The 13023-nt window shown below is 43.4% G+C and overlaps 1 protein-coding gene across 2 annotated transcripts in view; it reads right to left on the bottom strand.

Moving 5' to 3' along the window:
• The window catches only part of LOC117348198 (beta-1,3-galactosyl-O-glycosyl-glycoprotein beta-1,6-N-acetylglucosaminyltransferase 3-like), a 313029-nt gene that overhangs the window by 41509 nt on the left and 258497 nt on the right, over nucleotides 1-13023 (bottom strand). The window lies entirely within an intron of this gene.

Raw genomic sequence — 13023 nt, 5'->3', positions numbered from 1 at the left:
GCACTGGTTATAGAATTTCCCCCTTCAGTGATTCGACATGTACATGTTTTGGCTCAACTGACCTGCATCAGGAGTCTACAAACCATAAACACACAAATAAGATTAACAAAAATATATGTGAATAATGATATGAACTGAGATTAAAAAGCAAATGAAAATTTAAAAACATAGTTTTAAAAACTCAAAACACCTAAGAAATTGAATTTTAATTAACATATATATTTGACTTTCCACCTATATGGTTCACCTTTACTTAGTCTCAGTCAATCTATAGGTTTTACCACTTACGCCTACGCTGACGATATTCAACTGATCCACCCATTTAACCCCGAAAATCCCAACGAAATACTTCTAATCAACCAAAAATTAGAAAAAATTAAAAACTGGCTCACACAAAATAAATTAGCTCTAAATATAACAAAGACTAAGGCTATCTACTCTTCGTAACAAAACAAGGACTAAAATTATCAACTCCTTTTTTAATAGACAATATAACTATTGAATTAGTAAAATCACTTAAGTTATTAGGAGTTATCATCGATGATAAATTTTCTTATCAAGAGCACATCAGCAACGTAGTTAAATGCTGTTTTTATCGTCTGCGTTTAATCCGTTCTATGACTAAGTACTTAGAACCACAATCCTTAAACATTTTAATACATTCCCTTGTTATATCCAAATTAGATTATTGTAATTCACTTCTGTTAAATATCACCCAAAAGGGAAAAAAACGCCTACAAATAATCCAAAATACTGCAATTAAAATAATTCATAATGGAAAGAAATATGACCATGTAACACCTTTTTTAATAGAATCACACTGGCTTCCCATAAACCAACGAATAATATACAAAATAGCACTTTTAGTATTTAAAACACTATCCACCAATGAACCACAATTCATAGATTGGCTACTAGTTCCACATACGTCGAACGGTTCCCTGCGGTCTGCTACACAAGGGTTGCTTATGGTTCCTTCTTTAAAAATTATAGGAACCAGACGTCATGATATTTTTTCAGTTATGGCCCCCCTTACCTGGAATACTCTTCCCTTATACATCAGAGAAGTCAAAGATCTTAATTTATTTAAAACCAATCTAAAAACTTTTCTTTTTAAAGCCTCTTTTAATCTCTAGAATAACTCTTATTACATTTTTTTTTCCCCCCAATTTCCAAACTCTACAATAATTCTTTTTATCAATCTTACCCCAATCCCAATGTTTTTCCCCCCCTCTAGACATTCCCTCTCTTTCCTCCTAGGAAAACAACATTTTGTAACTTTTGCCTTCCTTTGTCCTTCCCTAATGTATCCTAGTTCGTCTGTAATGTCAGTCTCTTGCTTGCCCCCCTTTTTTAATGTAGTACAATATATATTTTAATGTTGTATGCCATATATTTTCAATGTTACTCGCTTAGAATGTAATAAGCGATTCATCAAATTTAATTAAACTTGAAACTTGATAGTCAAATGAGCGCAAGACAAATGCACGTGCGTAAATCATGCGTGCGATTGTCTCACGCAGGAATGTCTCGCACTCATTTATCCTATGTGTGATTGTTGCATGCGATTGTGTCATGCTCAGTTATCATGCGCGTGATTGTTGTATTGCGCATTTGTGTTGCACGTAATTGTGGTTGCACACAATTGTGTTGTGCGCTATTATCTTTGCGCATTTGACTGTATACATTTGTCTTGTGCGGATTTGACTTGACACCTATGTATACTATATTAAAAAATATATCAAATATACCATATTAAACAAATAATGGATCAAAACCATGAATAAAATCATATATTGAATAAAAACATTGAATAAAAAACATAACACCGGAAAGAGAAGATGCCAAATACTGTGATCACATTGTATATACAGTCGACTCCACCTAAGTGCACGTCGGTTAAGCGCATGCTTTGGTTATCACCACGGTTGTCACCACGGTCTTGCTTTTTTTTTTCATTTAAGTCAATAGACGTAAATTCCGGATATTTGCAATTTGGATAAGCACACAATCCGCTTATGCGCACTGATGTTATAGGTCCAACCTCTATTCTTTCACGTTACGTTCACTCCGGTTAAATGCAATCATGTTCTGATTGGGAATGGCTGGGCTTCACACAGCAGCTTAAGCGCTAGGACAGCTGGGAAAGTGAGTGCTGGGACAGCTGGGAAAGTGAGTGCTCTGCTTCCACTCAAACTGTAGGGCTTAGCTTTCCTGTACTTTAGGCTCCAGCAGCCCACGGGCCATATATATATTTTTATATATAATCTTTTTTTATTTAGAAAATTTTTACAGTACAGTAAATCTTACATCTAGCACAACAATACTCAGCGTACAACAAGACCAAACAGACAAGAAAGTTTACCGTGTGGTTTTTTCACGGAGACTTAAAGATTTCAACAATAGCAAACCAAGAATCCACCTCCCCTCCCAAGCAATCCAGTGTCAAAAATTTAAAAAAGCACTTCAAGCTCTAGGGGTCAAGGTGTCCCATATTAGAGCCCAAATAGCCCTAAATTTACACCACTGACTAGGGCCACAGTTTTTAACATCCAAGTATTCAAATTTCAACAAAGTAAACATTTCATTTCTCCACATAGTAACATTAGGTACCTCTGCCTGTCTTCCCATATGCCATATTTTTTTTTATTTTATATTTATCAAATTTTACATTTTATAAATCAAGTATCCACTTGTACAGAAAGTTGAAGAAAAGCAGAAAAATAATACTCATAGGTAAAATACATAATAATCAACTAAATAAAATAAATGTTTAGCTTAAATTCAGCTCAAGTCCTCAAAATTAGATCCAAGATGGATGAGGCGGACATATTAACAGATGCTGACGAAAATCAAATCAAATATTAGGAAAACAAAGTCCCTTAGCTGAGGAAGGATATCATTTATTCAATTGGACCTCTCTTGATTTCCCTTCATCCAGTCGAGTTCCTGCCAGAAAAGCTGTCAACTGGAATGGCTCAAAGAATACATATTTCTTCATATGGTACTATATTACACATTTGCAAGGGTGTCGTAGGAAAAAGGTCCCTCCAAGAGATATAACACCTGGCTTCATCAAAAGAAACTCTCGCCTTCTTCTCTGGGTTTCCCGTGCCAAATCTGGGAACATTAATATTTTATGTCCAAGAAATTCTTTCATTTTATTCCTAAAGTACATTCTAAGCAACCAGTTTTTATCTGGTGCAAGGGCCACCGTGAGAAGCAATGTTGCCGGAGATGCTAGCTCTCTGTCCGAAAGTTCCAAGATTGCAGAAACATTAAGTGGTTGATTATCCTCCTGTTGTTTAGGTGGTAATTTAGTAGTTTTCATTGGTAAGTAATATACTTGAGTAAGTGGTGGTAATGTATCCTCTGGAATACCCAAAATCTCTACCATATAACGTTTCATCATATCTCTAGGTGTCACAGAGGCTATCTTAGGAAAATTAATCAAACGGAGATTATTATTACGAGAAAAGTTCTCCAAATTTTCCAATTTTCTGCGCAAACTTGTGTTATCTTTTACCATTGCTTCATTAAGCTGTTTTGATGCTTTTAACTCCTGTTGTATATTCAGAATTGAGTTCTTGGATTCATCAACTTCAACTTTTATATTTTTTATATCATTTTCTTGAAGAGTAATTTTATTTTCCAGCTGTAAAAGCTGGGGCTTAACAGACTTGGCTAGGTCAGCAACTAAATCCCAGATTGAGTCCAGTGTTACTTCTCTGGGTTTTTCAATAACATATGAAAGATTGGGAATTTGAATAGTCTCACCGGTTATCAGTTGATTCTGGCAATCCTTCTGCTGGGCTGAAATGATCCCTGATGTTTCCAAATCCTCTGTACTTCTTGGACTCACCTGAAAACTCAGGGAGTCCATCTCCACGCTCCCCTCTCTGTTTTTCCTGGCCTCCGAGGGTAGGTGCTTGCTTCCTTCCGGGAGCTCCTCCACTCGTGGGGAGCTGGTAACCTGAGGAGGTGGGGGAGGTGCCCTAGCGTCGGGGCTGAGCGTAGTCTCTAGCCCCAAGGAGATCACCTCGTTTCCGCCTCTCTGAGGCGTCTCCAGCGGGGGGGGTGCCGACGCTGCCGGGATATCCTGCATCCGACGCAGGAGCTCTTCAATATTGCCGAACGAGGGGACCGCCGAACGCCGCGAGGCTCCAGCGGCGCTGCGGCCTCTCCTCTTCGGCATTCTGAGTAAGTAACTCTTTCCTTTCTGAAAAGTTTTCAGAAAATCTCCGGCGTGCTGCTCAGCGTCCGGGACCGTCGGCCATCTTCCCATATGCCATATTTAAACTGAGCCTACTTAACTACCCTCCCCCCCCCACACTCCTATTAAGCACACAATCCATTTAAGCGCACATGGAGACCCGGTCCGAAGAGCGTGCACTTAAATATATTGCAAGCACAATATGACCACGAAACCCCATATAAATGCAAGGACCCGTGGATATCTCACTTATAACAACAAACATTAGGCAAGAAATAATATACTCAAATGATCATATGAAAATACACATAAGAGCTGCCATCAACGGATCAGATCCTGGGTCCATCAAGTCCGGTGATCCGCTCACGCGGAGGCCCAGCCAGGTGCGACCTGGTGAAAACTTAGTCACCGGTATCCCTCTATTTGCCTTCCGAGGAGATATGCATCTAACTTGCCCTTAAATCCTAGTGAAAGGTCACTTGGACACACAAAGTCAGAGGCGTGAAGAAAGTACAAGAGGTTTATTACAGCATACTGGACTCTAGTGCAGTTAACAGCCTGCCTACTAGAGTGTTAGAATCAGGAAATGCATGGACTTTTATGCCCTTTTCGCAAACTAATATATGCAAAAACTACAATTTTCATTTGTTATTTCTATAACTTTTCTACAATTATTATTGGTCCTAAGCTCACACTAGCAGGTCACTTATCTAACTCTTACAGTTCTAAATGTTAAATGTACAGAAGGGCAGGGTACATCATGGCTCAGACTCTTAACTATTTAGCTTACAATGTGGTAAGGCAGGGACATACATTTCAGGCAGATGAGGTCAATAGATTGTACACTGTTTTCAGCTATGTAGGCCAGAGCAATATTTTAAACATCAATTAACCATTTCATGACCCTACACTAGAATGGTGGGTTCCGCAGCAATCTCCACCGGGAGAGCGTTCCAGGTGTCCACCACCCGCTGTGTGAAGCAGAACTTCCTGGCATTTGTCCTGGGCTTGTCCCCCCTCAGCTTTCAGTCCATGGCTTCTTGTCCTAGTCACATTTGACATCGTAAATAACTTTTTGTCCTGCTCTATCTTGTCGATTCCTTTTATTATTTTAAAAGTCTCAATCATATCCCCTCGCAGTCTCCTCTTCTCAAGGGAGAACAGTCCCAGTTTTCCAAGCCATTCTTCATAGCTCAAGTTCTCCATACCTTTAACCAGCTTTGTTGCTCGTCTCTGCACCCTCTCGAGCAGTTTTATATCCTTCTTTAGATAGGGAGACCAGTGTTGGACACAGTATTCCAAGTGTGGTCTGACCAATGCTCTATAAAGTGGCATTATAACACCCTCTGATCTACTCGTGATTCCCTTCTTTATCATGCCCAACATTCTATTTGTCTTCTTTGCCGCTGCTGCACATTGCGCTGATGGTTTCAGGGTCCTATCTATCAGTACCCCCAGGTCCTTTTACTCAGAGTTGGACCTGACATGGTGTACTCATGCTCCTTGTTCTTTCTGCCCAAATGCATCACTTTGCACTTTTCCACATTAAATTTCATCTGCCATTTCTCTGCCCATCTCTCCAACTGGCTCAAGTCTCTCTGTAGTTCCTCGCTGTCCTTTTGTGATCTGATTGTCCGACATAGCTTTGTATCGTCTGCAAATTTGATGATATCACTCGACGTTCCTTCTTCTAGATCGTTGATCAAAATATTAAATAAGATGGGCCCAAGAACCGAACCCTGGGGCACACCACTAGTCACTTTCTCCCAGTCTAAGAGCTTCCCATTTATGCTTACCCTCTGCATTCTGTTTTCCAGCCATTTGCCTATCCACCTTAATATGTCTCCCTCTATTCCGTGGCTTTGTAATTTCCTGAGAAGTCTTTCCTGTGGAACTTTGTCAAACACTTTCTGGAAGTCTAGGTATATTATGTCCACTGGTTCCCCGTTATTGATAGATTTGTTTACAGTTTCAAAGAACTGTAGTAAATTTGTCAAACATGACTTCCCTTTCCTGAAGCTGTGTTGACTGGTTCTCATCAGGTCATGTGTATCCAAGTGCCGGACTATGCTATCTTTAATCAGTGCTTCAACCATATTTCCAGGGACAGATGTAAGACTTACCGGTCTGTAGTTGCCCGGTTCTCCTCTTGACCCTTTTTTGAAAATTGGGGTGACGTTCGCTATCTTCCAGTCATCCGGTATCTATTCAGTTTTGATTGACAGGTTGGCAAGGTTTTGCAGTAGTTCATCGATTTCCACCTTCAACTCCTTTAATACTCTCGGGTGAATTCCATCCGGTGCAGGGGACTTGTCGCTTTTAAGTTTGTCGATCTGGTAGTATATCTGGTCCAAATCCACTTCTAATGTGGTGAGGCTGTCCTCTATTTCTCCCTTGAACACTTTCACTGTTTCAGGTATTGATATAATGTCCTCCTTCGTAAAGACAAAGAAGGAGTTTAGTCTGTCTGCAATTTGTTTGTCTTCTTTGATGCACCCTTTTCTTCCTTGGTCGTCCAGCGGACCCACTGCCTCCTTTAGTAGAAACAATGTTAAGGTTTATGGCACACTTTGCCTAATAAGCATATATGAGCTTATACAACATTGGAATCAATAGAAAATATTCACTGAACATAGTTGAATGATTAATCTTAAGAAAAAGAGCATCTGTGTGCTAGCGCCATTTATCACATTAAGCCTCGAGTGTTATACTAAGATTAAAACCTGGAAAAAGTGCCTTTTGAAACATGGAATTTCAAAAAGACCATACAAGTAACGACTAAGAGCTTAAAGAATGACCGATCACTATGAAAGTTGAAATATCTGACATCACTTCCTAGGTGCGGGTCCAGGAAGTGACATCAGAAGAAGAGCTGATGCTGGCATGACAACAGGTTGGGGGTTGCTGCTCACGCCAGGAACATTACAAAGGTACGGGGGAAGGGAAGCCGCGTGCACGCACGGCAGTAGAGGGCAGGGAAGGAGTGGGGACAAAGATGAATAATAATAATAAAAGTTTTTATACCACAGGACTGTAAAGTTCTATGCGGTTTACAATAGTTAAAAACACTACAAATTGAGTAAAACTTACACAGTTAAAAATTAGTAACTAAAAACCTTAAAAATCAATTATTGTATAAGATTTTGTAAATCAGCTACTTAAGTGCTTCAAGAACAAATATGGGTGCCTGCGCCCTCACCAAGATGGCGCCCGGGGCGGACTGCCCCCCCCCCCTTACTATGCCACTGCCTAGAGGTTTATTAGGAAATTGAAAATGATAGGGTTTTTTTTGTCATACTTAGAGAAAATGCATCGGATATGTTGATAGAGGAAAAAGATAGTAATTGGTTACCCCCAGGTCCAGTTAACCCTATGTTCATTGCATTTGAAAATTTGATCTTGAAAGATATTGCTCATTTAGAGGATAAAAGGAAAAAGCTCAATTATAACTTAACAAAGCAAGAAACAGTAGTGATTGATTCATTAAGGAAGGCTCCTAACATTATAATTAAACCTGCAGATAAGGGAGGAGGAATAGTTGTGATGAATATTGAACAGTACACTAGAGAAGTTAACAGACGGAGGATCATAAATTTTATCCACCCCTTCATATTGATCCAACATTTGATATCAAGAGGAAGATTGATTCTATTCTTAAGATTGGGTTAGATGGAGGTTATTTGACAAAAAAGGAGTTTGATTTCCTGACTGTCGATTTTCCACGTATACTAGTTTTTGATGTTTTGCCAAAAATTCACAAGTCTTTAGAACAGGGGTAGGGAACTCCGTTCCTTGAGAGCCGTATTCCAGTCGGGTTTTCAGGATTTCTCCAATGAATATGCATGAGATCTATTTGCATGCACTGCTTTCAATGCATATTCATTGGGGAAATCCTGAAAACCCAACTGGAATACGGCTCTCGAGGACTGGAGTTCCCTACCCCTGCTTTAGAAAGGCCCCCTAATAGACATATTGCTTCTGGGAATGGGTCTAATTTGGAACCTTGTTTCATTTCTTTTAGATACATTTTTGAGACCTTTGATTCCGGATATTCCATCGTATGTTAGAGATTCCCCCCATATGATAGAGCTTTTGAATAATGTACAAGTTCATTCTGAATGTATTTTAGTCACATTAGATGTGGAAGTGCTATGCACCAACATCCCTCAAGATGGTGCTTTAAGAGTGATAAAGGAAGCCTTGTTAAAGAAAAATAACTTTCAACACTTACCTGTTGAATTGTTCTTAACATTATCTGAAATTGATTTGAACAAAAATTATTTTTGTTTTGATAAAAAAAATTTTAAGCAAATAAAAGGGACTGCCATGGGATGCACAATGGCACCTTCAATTGCCAATTTGTATGTGGCAGAATTTGAAAAGTCAAACAGTGGAGATGTCCGGAGACACAGGAGTGCTTGGTAATAAAAACACACTGCTTTATTGATATAATGACTTGACATGCTCTTTGGAGCACGTGTATCACTTATCTTTGAAAGTGCATTTTATGCTGATGTTCCATTTTACTCTGCAATATACAATGAGGGGCATAATCGATAGTGTGCTTAAGTCTGAGGTTGGACGTTTTGTGTAAGACGTCCACAACCCCAGTAAGAAAAATGTCCATTTTCAAAGCTGCCAAATGCTTATCTTTTTATTTTTGAAAATGAGGTAGGTATAAATTTTGGTCCTTTGACACGTGGAGGGGCATAATAAAAAAAAAAAGTCTAAGTCCCCTTTTGGCCTAAGGCCTTAAACGTTGAAAGCAGAAGCAGGGAATATGTTCATAACCAAAAAAAACGCCCAAAAGGAGGTTTTTTTAAATAATGGCCTGCCTCTACATTCAGCTGTTTAAACGCCCAGACCACCACTACATCTACACTTATACCCCCACGACGTCTACACTTATACCCCATAATGAACCAAAAAAACGCCTAAGCCCCAAACGTCCAACACAAGGGCTTTTAGGTGAAGGAGGAGCCAATCCTTCGCCTAAAAGCTGGATTCTGTAACCGGTGTCTGTCAAAAACAACACCGATTACAGAATCCACACCAACCCCCCCCCCACGACATCGGGGCAGGAGGGAACCCAAGCCCTCCTGCCCCGCGGCACCGACCTCACCCCCCATTACATTCGGAGCAAGAGGGAGCCCTAGCCCTCTTGCCCTGTGGCACCCCGATGTTCCCCGATGACATCGAGGCAGGAGGGAGCCCAAGCCTTCCCTGCGGCACCCCGACATTCCCCGATGATATCGGGGCAAGAGGGAGCCCAAGCCCTCTTGCCCCGGGCACCCCCCGATTACGTTCGGGGCAAGAGGGAGCCCAAGCCCTCTTGCCCCGTGGCACCCCAAGATTTAAGTTCAGGGCAAGAGGGAGCCCAAGCCCTCTTGCCCCGCGGCACCCCGACGTTCCCCGACGACATCGGGGCAAGAGGGAGCCCAAGCCTTTTTGCCCACAGGAGGGGCCCAAGACTCCCGGGCCTATTCTGGTTGGCCCAGGCGCCTTAGGCCCCACCTGTGGGAGGGGTTTCAGATGCCTGGGCCAATCTGGTCCCATTCTGTAGCCGGCTGGCCTGCTGGACGGGCAGATTTGGCACCTGTCTGTCCGGCCAACATTTTACAGGTATGGGGGGTGGGATTTGGGGTGAGGGGGTCGTGGGGTCGGCAGGGGGTCACGGATTAGCAGAGGGGCCGATCAGGGATTCGGGGGGGCGGTGGTTGGGGGGGGTTGTGTCGAGGGCAGGAGGGCCTGGGATCCCTCCTGCCCGTATTGTAGTGGGGGGTGGGGGGTAGGGGGTTCGCCTGGGCAGGAGGGGTTGGGCTCCCTCCTGCCAAATCCTGTAGTGGGGTGGGGGGCGAGAGGCCAGGAGGGCTTGGGCTCCCTCCTGGCCTGATCGTAATCGGGGGGGTGCCGTGGGTGCCGCGGGGCAAGAGGGCTTGGGCTCCCTCTTGCCCCGAACGTAATCGGGGGGGGGGGTCGGTGCCGTGGGGCAAGAGGGCTTGGGCTCCCTCTTGCCCCGATGTTGTGTGTGTGGGGGGGTGATGTATCGCGGCAGGAGAGATGCCTCATCTCCCCTATCGCGATGCCGTCACTCCTCTACCCGAACTGCTGCGGCCCGCGGCAGGATAAATAGGGCATCTCTTCTGCTGCGGGTCACGGCAATTTGGGTAGAGGAGTGATGGCATCGCAGTAGGGGAGATGAGGTATCTCTCCTGCCGCGATCATTGCTGTAGGGGGTAGGCAGGTTGCTGGGGCAGCTGAGCTGATCGCAGCAGCCACGATCACCTCAACGGCCCCTTTTTCGGCACTTAGACTTGTTTTGATTTCATCTGTCAAAACGTATAAGTGCCGACTAGGCAACCTGCCTAAGGTTTTGGTTATACCTGCTGCACGCCTAGGTGTAGGTTAGCCCACTTCCTGTCTACCACCTGCCCTTTCTCCTCCTCTAAACATGCCTTTTTTCTCTCTGTGCGTTTAGTGGCTTGGAATGCACTACCTGAGGAGGTTGTGGAGGAGACTACTCTACTGGGATTCAAGCGCAAGTTGGATGCACACCTTCTTGCAAATCATATTGAGGGATACGGTAAATCCGGGTCTCCAAAAAGGAGTACCTAAATGGGCCGCCGCGTGTGCGGATCACCGGACTAGATGGACCTCGGTCTGATCCGGTGAAGGCGTTTCTTATGTTCTTATGGGAAAGGCCTAAGCTGGTTTTAGATACATCTAAAACCAGCTTTGATTATGGGTACTTGGACGATCAGGCTTTTTGATCGTCCAAGTAGCCATTTAGGCCACTTTTTAGACGTGGTTTTTTTTTATTATGAACCCTAAATCTTTTTAGCCCATTTTCAAAAATAAAAATATCCCCATGAAAAAGGTACTAAAGCAAGTTTTGTAGACTTACCCACCAACTATCTTGTCTGATCGTGGGAGAGGAATCCCCATCAGCTGCGCCGGTTTTGGATTCCTGGAGGCTGTCACAACCCTAGCCCTAAAGCTTGGCTTGTTCCAGGGAAGTCTCCTCCAAACCCTAGCATTACCCTTCAAAGGGCTAACCAGTGTGACCAGACAAACTCTAGTTCCCAGCTAGGTTTAGAGTTCCAGTTGAAACACCATTTCACTAAGCCCTGGGGAGGGGAGGAAGAAGGGGAGAATAGCCTAGAGCGGCAGGAGGTGTGTCCTATAAAGGAACAGCCTAGGAGACAAGCTCCTAGGACAGGTAGTTTACAGCTGCAAGCACTGATTAAAACCCAAAGAAAACCCAGTGTAGGCAGCAAACTGCCCTTCCCCCTTTCAGCTTAGGGCGTGGTCAGCTGCACACTTTAGAGGCTGCACTAAGGAAGACTAAGTCAATCTACCCTGGGTCAGCCCAGAAAAGAGGCTCGCGGGACTGGGCTCCTGAGTCTACACATTGAAATGTTGGAGGCAGCTCCTGTCCCTGAAGCCAGCCAGACAGCCAGCCCAGATGCCATGGAGTTTATGGATACTGCCATGGAACCGGAAGACATAGTCATGGAGGAAAGCTAAGTGCACTCGCTTGACCTTTTTTCTATGTTTTGAATTTTGGGGTTTTTCATTTTGGACTGTATGGACGCACAAGTCTGGGCCAAGTGAGCAGTGCTAGGCTCACAGCTGTAGGGGTGCCTGATTTTTGGGACATTAATTGAAATGTGGTTTTGTTTGGCATTTTTCCTTTTTGCCTTTTCTGTTGCTGTTTGCTTGGGACTTGATTGCTGAAGGGATAGTAGTGGGGAGAATCCACACAAGATCCTCAGGGTGGGATTGTGGGGCCAATTGTGGCAAGCTTATTTAATAGTGGATTCAGCTACTCCCCTCCCCCACCAGCTGCTTGTTAAGTTGGCTGGGGAAGGCCTGTTAAAAACCAGGCCTAGGCAGCACGTTCTAAAAGTGTTTAAAAACATAGTGAATGACCAGTGTAAAGGCTGGGTAATTCCTGTAGCCTTAGTTTGCCCTTTTGACTGTGGGACTGATAGGGCAGTGCTACAGTAATACCATTTGGACACTTACCTGCAAGCAAGGTGTGGGCTATGTTTTTGCAAGCCCAAATTTTCTGTTCATGTTTTGAGCTAAAAGCCTGAACTGTGGCAATTTGCTTCGTAGGAAATAAAGTTGGACTCAAGTTGGAGAAAACACTTTATTGTCCCTGACATTTTTCTTTATTTTACTTATAAGTACCAGCAGGACCTTCAACATCTTTTGAAGGCACGTCAAGATCGGTCGATGCTGAGCCCTGGTCGGTGGCCATTTGCAAAACCCGGCACCGGCAGGCTCACAAGGCTCAGTTGATGGTGATTCCCCCTGCCAGGATTAGCTGAGCCATGGAGTCCTACACCCCTCCCCCTGACATTCCCGGATATCCCCATGACATCCCCAACATTCCCCTAACATCTTAGACCTCCTCCAACATCTCCTGACATCTCTGCTGCCCCAAATCCCTCCAACATTCCTGCTCTCCCCCCCCACCTTGGAATTCCATTGGAGACACAGCATCTAATGTGACATTGATTATATAGAGCTAGAGATTTAAAGATATATGGATTTTTAATATTTAAGAGCAATACATAGACATAGGTCATACTAATAACTGAGGCAAGTATTTGGCTATGAGAGGCCTGGCAGTTGTTTTTTTATATGATACGTATCTTACAAATGAGAGCAGCCAGGGCACATCCCCCACCCAGGAGGAGGTCATTAAAGAGGAGGTGGAGGCAGAAGAAGAGACTGAGGAGCTCCTGGAGGAGCCGAAGGCCAAACTCAACCTCTATCTGGCAGACAGCAGACCTGACTGC

The sequence above is a fragment of the Geotrypetes seraphini genome, chromosome 14 (assembly GCF_902459505.1).
Source record: "Geotrypetes seraphini chromosome 14, aGeoSer1.1, whole genome shotgun sequence".
In the NCBI taxonomy this organism is placed as follows: Eukaryota; Metazoa; Chordata; class Amphibia; order Gymnophiona; family Dermophiidae; genus Geotrypetes; species Geotrypetes seraphini.
This window is presented reverse-complemented; position numbering and strand designations above follow the sequence as displayed.